Source organism: Phragmites australis, chromosome 12, assembly GCF_958298935.1.
Source record: "Phragmites australis chromosome 12, lpPhrAust1.1, whole genome shotgun sequence".
Classification (NCBI taxonomy): Eukaryota; Viridiplantae; Streptophyta; class Magnoliopsida; order Poales; family Poaceae; genus Phragmites; species Phragmites australis.
In genome coordinates this window covers 5,319,188-5,326,780 of record NC_084932.1, presented here as the reverse complement: position 1 = coordinate 5,326,780, position 7,593 = coordinate 5,319,188, and the positions used below count along the sequence as shown (strand labels likewise).

The 7,593-nt window shown below is 43.4% G+C and overlaps 1 pseudogene; it reads right to left on the bottom strand.

Annotated features, from left to right (window-relative positions):
• Positions 1–397: 397 nt before the first annotated feature.
• Positions 398–2,819, bottom strand: LOC133887194 (11S globulin seed storage protein 2-like; annotated as a pseudogene).
• Between the last annotated feature and the right edge of the window lie 4,774 nt (positions 2,820–7,593).

The following is a 7,593-nucleotide window of genomic DNA, read 5'->3' as shown; positions in this document are numbered from 1 at the left end:
TCATCTTTTTTTTTTGTTGAGAAAGAAAGAGTGAGCGAGGTTGTGTTCAGTACTTCAGTTTACCCCTGATTTGGCTGATGCAACGAAGCAGAAGCACACCAAAAAGATTATTAGTACAAATGAACAGAACAAAAAAAAAGTTCAGAGGCAGTCCTAGCTTAGATTATTCCTCAACAACACCACCGGTGCAAGATCAAACCATAGTGAGGAAGATTCGTCTTTGCAAAATTTGGAACCCAATTTTAAGATCTTCAAACTAAATATTTTGGAAGCTATTTTTTGATTGAACCTTTTCCAAAAGACACGTATTTATGATAGGAGGGTGTAACAAATCACTAGCAAAAACATATATAACACACTTCCAATCATATGTTTCTCTCAACTCAAGTTCACTACTTAACGAGAAACCATTAGAAGAAATTAGTTCCATCACAAGCTTATTACATCGAGTAATCTAACTAAAACCGACCGAGACGTACATAAACAAACTCTTGATCGAAGTACATATGAAGAATCCAAGTTGAAGCTAAAAGACACACTAAATTCCCTAATTATCTAAATTAGGGTGCCGGAGATGGATGGACCTAAGTAGCACTTCTAGCTGCTCGATCGATCGGTGAATCGATTAATTTGTGGGAGCGAAAAAGATCTCCGAGTCAAGCCTCTTGGAGCGGAACATCTCCTCCATCTCCGGCGTGGTGTTGAACGATGTCTCCAGCACCGCGGGCGAAATGGCCTTCCACACCGAAGTCCTCCCTGCCAAGTGGCTGAAGATCGGGCTGCAAAAGACACAATATAATATATAGTTCGTTTCGATTAGGAACATTTTACTGAACATGCAGTGCACGATGATCAACGTACATCTAGATATATATGCTGCAGAAAAGAAAAGCTTATTGCTTGGGAGTAGTGATGATGGAGAACCACTCCATGCCGGTGTCACCGGCTACCTTGGAGATGACGAAGAACCTGGGCACGATGAAGAGGCAGCCTCCCTCGGCGCGGGTCTCGAGCACGCGTGTTCCGTCGATGCCGACGACCTGGACGAGGCCGCTGCCGCGCACGATATACTGATATAGGTGACCTGGTAGGCGGAGTCGCAGGAGAAGCCCGGCGAGCACATGGAGTGGGCATCGATCCTGACGAGGTCGGCGCCGAGGCCGACCTCCTTGACGAGCGGCAGGTTTTGGGTGTTGAGCACGACGACGTGGCCGCCATTCTTAATGTCGACGTCGAGCGGTGCCTCAAGGCAATTTAGCACCATGCCGTCCCGATCCTAGTCGCATGGCTACTCGGGCATCCTGTGGCCGTCCTTGACCCTGATGATGCCGGCGCCGGGCTGGGTGGAGACGAGCTTGGGGCGTCCTCCTGCGCGAGGTCCCAGGCGCGGTCGACAAACCCGGTGGAGAACCCGGTGAAGATGCCGGTGGAGCCGGTGAGCTAGAAGTTAGTGAACTGGCCCGTCTTGTGGCCCTTGGAGGTGTCGCCGAGGAAGAGGACGACGAGGTCGGCGGCAGCGGCCGCGTGGGCGTTGCGCCACCAGGTCACGACGCCGAAGGGGAGCGCGAGCGCGTCGCCCTCCTTGACGGGGATCACCTTCCTTGGTCGCCTCCGGGAGCACCACTCCGCACGTGCCCTTGCCTGCATACAAATGTGCATGTGATTAATCGGCTGATCCGGCCACTCATCCAAAACGGTTTTATTTACCGGTAATATAAGTTTATTGGGTCACCCATAAACAAGAATTTTGAATTTATCAAAATTCTATTGACGATATATAAATTTTTCGATTAAAATTTAGAAAAAAATAGATCAATTTATATAGAAAATAGCATCAATTGTCCTAAAACTATTTAACATAAAAAATTACACATAATAATATAAAAATAAGAGAGTATCACTGATTCAAAAATACAACGGTAGTAGTATACCGGTGTGCCGCTAGACAGGATTAAAAAAACAAAAAATTTGGGCGATAAAAAAATTTACCAGACTCAACCGATAAAACGAAAATCTCATAATCGTATCATTGATAATTTTTTTCCCTGCTCGAGACTCGTGTGTTGAGGAGACGTCATGCATGCATATATGCTTGGAGATAGGAGTAGGGAAAAAAAGGCGGTCGCTAAACTTCAGACTTCTGAAATTGGCGTTCTTTTTAGTCGACTGATCCTGACCACTGGATGCGGATCTGACGGATGATACATTGTCTTCAACCTCTAGCCAAATTGCGCGATTATGTCTTCCTTTTGCCGTTGTTCTTCCTCATGTGTTCATTCCTGCCCTCGCCCCTTCCCATCTCTAGCGGCGAGGACGCCATTGGATCTGCTTCGGCAATCCCTGCCACACTAACATGGCATGCCGTACGTAACGCCCCCACCCCACCTGGCCCACCGACGGTCCTTTAGCTCCCGCGGCCAGAGGCGTGCCTTCCGCCTCGCCCACAACCCGCCTCCCTTACCTGGTCGGCCTGTCTTCTCCGGAGTTTCTTCTAAACCTCATATCTATAGAATCCTTCCAAGTCCGAACCTCGAAACCTCATCTTTCCTAATTCTGATCGGAGGTGAACATCACTGAAATCTCGTCCAATTTCAGATATCTGAAGAATAGGAAGCATGAGCTTGCCTTGGAGGGCGTAGGCGACCTTTGCAGAATCCGAGTAGCTGGGCAAGGCGAGACCACCGACAGCGAGGGAGAGCTTGGCAACGCCGATGGAGGCGGTGCCAAATGGGCAAGTCGGCAGGGGACCAGTCGTAGTAGGCACTGTCCTCACCACCGTAGGCCTTCTTGGCCTGCTTGGGGCTAAGATCCATGGACATGGCCTCAACGGCGGAAGCGCGCTGCACCATCTCGCTCGCTCACTCAATGAAGTGTGCTGCTGCCTGCTTGGAACTCGGTCGGTGCCAGATTACGGAACTAGACGACAGACGGACGATCGATGTGTTGCTGATAGTAGTGGAGGCGAACTACTCCTAGTATTTGTAGCTAGTACCATAGGCGGAGCTAGGGTTTTTTAGGTGTCACAGGACTACCCAAAAATCCTAGATGTTGTTATAGCTTAGCTCTTTTTGAGAAAAAAAATTCACAAATACCAGTGTCCCAGATAACTCAGAATTACCGTACAGTAGGTGTTCTGGCTCCGCCACTAGCTAGTACAGAGGGCGAGGAACCCATTAGATTGGATATGGATTATCCTTAGCCGCGCTGGGTAATCTATCATGGCTAATAACTAACCTTATCCCTCCCTCTCCTAATCTCTGGCTCATGTCGTCGCTGGATATATGATGGCCTTCCTCACTTAGCCAGACATCGATCGAGAGCCCTATCTCGTCTGAATTCTGATTTGGATTTACCTGCAGTCTCACCGGAGGATCATACGATGCATCAGTTCAGATGTGCAACTGATCGTACTGATCTCCAAGTATGCATCCTAACTGACTCCAGAACATCGGGAGGAGAGAGAAGCGGAAGCAAATTTTACAAGAATTTGTCTTACAAAAGATTCTCTCGTATGTGGTGACATATGTTCACACTATTTCTCTACTTCCAATTCAACCGTTGAATCAGAAGGTAGATAGTATAGATAAGATCTTATAAAGATGTTTCTAGATAAGATCCTATAAAATTTGAATTTGAGAGAAGCATCCACACACGGCATGGCAGCAGGGGCTAGAGTGAAGTGATGGCGATCCCTTGCCGTGGCCCTATCATAAAGCTGAGCCTAGCACACGTTGTGGCACATATATAGCATATGTATTGGATTTTTTTAATTTCTATATTCTTTATTTAAAAATTAAAAAATTATGTTGTCATTTTCGAATTTTTTTCCTCTCATCCGTTTAGTGGGCAGAAATAAATCACCCACTAAACTAACAAGAAATTAAAATTAATATCAACGTGAATAAATAGAGGACAACAGAGACACTTCTCACTAGCTAGATGGGCTGGCGGTATCTCCCGCCCATCCAACGAGCAGAAAGCATCGGCCTCCCGCCCTTGCCGGATTGGGCCTGGGCTTGTTCGGTCACACAAACAAGTGTCAGCGCAGAGCAGTCATTGATCGTCCTCTCCTGAGTAGAGTTGTAAAGACTTCAGCTGATTTGACTCCTACAAGTATGAATCATGATCTCGACATCTCGTCACTTTAAATTGCCTTCCAGCAAGCGAATACAGTAGCTTAGGGATACAGATTTTTGTATTTTGTTTATTATTGGATCGATCCAAAATTCAAAAAATTAAACTAGAGAATCCTAATGCGACCGCTAAGAATCCTAATAAAATTCATTTCTATTTAATTAAATTAAAAAAATAAACTAAATAGTGATACAAAATTACTTATTAAGTACCCACTTATATTCCTACTGCAACCACTAAGAATCCTAATAAACATAGAAAAAGAATACAGGTCCAGAAAAATCACCTCTTCTTCTAGAACTTTTAGAAGTCCTATCCATATGTGTTCTGATCGCCAATTCATATTGGTCCAATGGGAGGCAAATTTTCTTTGGAAGGTCATTTTCCCTACAAATAAGTATTGGGATTCCAAGTAAACAAAGCCAAGTAACCAACATATTGTGAAGCAGCCAAGTAAACCAAGAAATCATACAATAATAACGGACTTGGACCGTCACTTCACTTTTCAGGATGCTGTCCTGGTTTATTTGGTTATCTGATCTTGATTGGTCTTTGTAGCGAAAATAGTCCTATTAGGTTTTAATTGTGATTTTGGTGATTAATGATAACATAGTCATTGTGACTAATATGTTTGTTAAAAATATATTTTAGTAGGTCTCATGATGCAATACATGAAGAAGTCACCAAAGCCGGGACAAAGTTTGGTTGAATTGAAAAAAGTCTCAGAAAAAATGACTACACAAGATGGTCCGGTGCTCAGGGTATTTGCACTCATCGAAGCATATCTGTCAAAGAGGGACAAAGGTATGAAAGCCGCACCAGATAGTCCGGTGATTGAGTGTAGGCAATACCAGACAATGAACAGTGCAAAGATGAAAAAAAAGCAGAAGACCTCATCGGATAGTCTAGTGATTGATTTGAACACACCGGAGGAATGCACCGGAGCATTGTTGACAAAGGAGAGAATGCAGTGACCCACCGGATAGTCTGATAATGATGCGATAAGCACTGGAGAAGGCACCTGAGCAATTTACATAAAAAAGATGTTGGCTCGGATGACTAAGGTATACTCATCGGAAAGTCCGGTGATGAAGATGGAGTATACACCGGAGTGGCCGGTGTTTACAGAGGCTTGAGTGGGGTTCCAATGGCTAGTTTGTGAGAGTGTACTCACCGTATGATCCGGTGTTAGTACCATTATTCTCACCAGATCATCCGATGTTAACAGTCTTTTAGAGCCATTGGGTTAATGGCTAGTGCGCGAGTTTGAGGCTATAAATACCCCTTTCACTCAGTTATTTAAGGGTGTTGGAGTCCAGAGAAGTTCATATACACGTGAGAAGACATTCAAGCCACCAAAGTGCTTAAAGTGATCATCCAAGATAATTAAGAGCAAGATTAGTGAGTGATTAGTGCTTATAGACCTAAAGAGTGAGTTGCTAATTGATTGTTGCCTAGAGAGTGTATCAAGGAGTGATCCAACAGTGTACCTCTTGGTACGGTGGCACCTTGGAGTCTTGGTGACTTGTCAGCAAGCTTGTTGACCCTCCGACTTGGTGTGGAGCGGCGGCAAGACGATTGTGCAGGGACGCGGAGACCCTTGCCTTTGTGGCTCAAGCTCCGAAGTGATCATGGCGCCGAGGAACCAAAAAAGAGGCTAGTGGTGAGACCTTACCTTGGTGGTTTGGTGGTTCATCCGGGTGGAAGCCTTGTCTTTGTGACTTGGTGGCTTAAAGGTCGTGATCGGGTGCCGACCGAGAGCATATCCTTTGTGGAGCTCCAACATGGACTAGGGGTGGCATTCATACCATCGATACCACGGAAAAAAAATTCTTGTGCCAAATTTGCTCTCTCTACCTTATTTACGTTTCCGCATTTACTTATTTGCAATTTACCTTCTTAGATAGGTTGCAAACGCTTTGATCGGTAGAGTGGACACACTAGATAAATATATAGTATATTTAGATATAAATTGATATAAATTTATCTTGTGTTATTTTTTTAGACGAAATAGTTTTAAGTCTCCTAATTTACCCCACTATTAGGACATCACCGATCCCTACAATTGGTATCAGAGTCTCATGTTCTTAATAGGCTTAAAATTCTAGAGTTGTGACGTCCAGGGTTGGGATGAATTCCCGTAGTGCTCCACTTTTCAATGGAACAAATTTTCCATGTTGAAAAATTCTAATGTCTTGTTATTTGCAAGCTAGAGGCTTAGATGTTTGGAGAGTCACCGAGTAAGGGATGAAACATCGCATCACCAACAAGGAGAGGCAATTAGATACATTGGTAAAGAGTATCCTTTTATCATCTATATGTGTTGATGTATTTAATCGTGTTTATTTTCTCAGCAATACACATGACATTTGGAATAGTCTCATTGAAATACATGAAGGCACAAAGGATGTGCGCAATGAGAAATATCATGTGCTTGTTACTAAGCTTAATGACATCAAGCAACTACCACATGAAAGTGCTAATGACATGTACTCACGTTTGAATATTCTTATCAATGAGATCAATGTGTTATGTTTGACGTCAATTGAAAATAATCAAGTGGTGAGAAGAATACTTTAAGCCCTTCTTCAAAGTACAAGTTGATAGTCTCCATCATCTACAACAACAATGACATCAAGAAGATGACTCCAAGTTAAATGTTTGGCAAGATCACCGCCTATGAGATGACAATGAATATAAGGGTGAAAGTTTTTCGTCATCTGACACTAAAAATCTTGCTCTCACAAGCAAGCAAGCTAAATGTCAACACATGAAAGCAAGGATAAGGAGACAAGAGCAAGAGTCAAGCTCAAGTGAAGATGATAAAGATAAAGATGAAGAGGGCTATAAAGAAGATGAGAAAAACACCTCAAGCGATGAAAAGATGGATCCCGAAGTCACCAAGCTCATCTCACAAGTGGAGAAGAACATCAAGAAGATCAATGCCAAGATTGATCACTGAATCTCCATGAAGAACTTGGTCAAAACAATTGATCATATTAAGAAAGAGAAGAAAAGGACCAAGAACAAAAGGGAGACAAGGGGAAGAGCCAAAGCATTCACAAGCATAGGAAGATGAGTGAGTGATGATGAAGATTAAAGCTCAAATGATGAGAACATCACCATCCACTCCTCCAAGAGAAACTCTTCCTCAAGATCATCATCACGTAAGTCATCTCGCAAGCCATCTCACAAGTGCCTTATGGCCAAAGGTATGGATAACGATGTAAGTGATGGTGAATTCGATGAGGATTCTCTTATGACGAACTCCTTCATTTGATCAATAAGCAACAAAGGGCCCTTAAGAAACAATCAAAAGAGCTTAAAAAATTCAATGCATTTAATGACATCCATACTACCTTTGTTTCTAATTATGAACAATTATTGTGCAATTCAATTTACTAAATAAGGAGCATGAAGAGCTTAAAGCTAAATTTGAGTGCATTGAATCTCAAACTA